The sequence below is a fragment of the Triturus cristatus genome, chromosome 4_1 (assembly GCF_964204655.1).
Source record: "Triturus cristatus chromosome 4_1, aTriCri1.1, whole genome shotgun sequence".
In the NCBI taxonomy this organism is placed as follows: Eukaryota; Metazoa; Chordata; class Amphibia; order Caudata; family Salamandridae; genus Triturus; species Triturus cristatus.
In genome coordinates this window covers 214,787,069-214,788,653 of record NC_140585.1, presented here as the reverse complement: position 1 = coordinate 214,788,653, position 1,585 = coordinate 214,787,069, and positions in this window count along the sequence as shown.

Here is a 1,585-nt window from a genome sequence, read left to right as displayed (position 1 = left end):
ATGGTATTTTCCAAATTCAATGGAAAACATTTATGCACCCTAAAACGTATTGTGCCTTGTATTGATTGAACTCCAAGCATGAGGGATCAATAATAATTTCCACCAAAACTCAGTAAATGCAACAAGAAAAACCGGCAGCAATAACTGCCTTATGAAGATGTCTGAAGGAAAAACCTAGTCAATGAGACTGGCAAGGCAGACACCCTTTCGTTGTTTCAAGGATCCCAGTGGTACATTAGTTCGGGTGGTCCAGAAAATATTTACAGAGGAGCAATTCACCCTAGATATAAATCCTTCTGCTGCTGCTAATGGCAATGGCTTTATGCTTTCTCTTGAACAAAAGTGGAACATCCATTCATGTCACATTCCCGAATACTGACCAATATGTACTTTGATTTCTAGGATTTGAATGCATAGAGGAGGAAGTACTTCTGTTGCCTCCTGGCACACCTTACATCCAGTGCAGAAGGGAACAGAAGCCCCAGAACAGCTGTGTACATGTGTGTGCCTCGGCAGCAGCATATTAATGAAAGGTGGGTCAGCTCTTTAAAAATGATCCCCTTGCAGGAGGGTTCAGTAATTAACTGCACCTGTCTGCAGTCGGAGGCAGAGGGATATCCCCCTTCCAAGAGATGCCCTCTGAGTAGCATCGTTCAGTATGCATACTAACTGCTCCTTTACCTCTACATCTGTAATATGGCACATGCACAAAAGCAAAGTCTTTCCTTCTTTGCATTGGGAAATAAGAAAATACTTCCTTGAGATTCCATCGGTGCTACACTTAGCGATTATGCTATCTGCATTTCAGAAGGGAAGCTGCAAACATCTATGGCCCCTTCCATGATACCAGAAAGTGGGCTCCCATGCCAATTGCGCCCTGGTGTCCCTGGTACACTTAATGCAATGCCTCCAGGAGTGTCAGAACTATAACTTCACACCTAATTAATGATTGCCTCATTATCACTAAAATAATTAAATAATCATCAATAAATATGAAAAAGATCACTTATCAACAACGATTTACCATCCACTCCAATAATTCATATGCCTAAAACTATAACAATACAACCCCAAAAAATTGACTATTAATTGCAAACATTTGAACAACAACCTAAATATTAAAATTATTGACAAATCATCATGAAATATGTTTTTTTTTAAAGTGTGCCGCTGGCTCTTATTGTGTATGGAAAGTTTTGGGGGTGATTCGTCAAACGGGGGCTGAGAAAAAGGATGTGTCAAAAAAGTGCATTTCCTGTGTTATTTTGATAGGGATTTTGAACACAAATATAGCCTGAACTGCTGGAAACAATTACACCAAATTTTGCAGAAAGGTAGCTCTTGTTCCAGAAGGAGCCTTTTTTGTTATTTGTTGTAAATCAAGTCTGTTTAGTAGTTTTTTATATTTTTATGCGTGAAAACATCATGAATAGTGACGATCTCGTGCAGAGATCTGATTGACTGCCAGCACTTCAACCAGGAAGTGTTGGCAGGCATTTTGGGACTTGGCCTCAGTGAAGTCCAAAAAACCCCATAAAAATAAAAAAACAGGTGCCAGGTAGGAATACCCTGATACCCTAGGCCT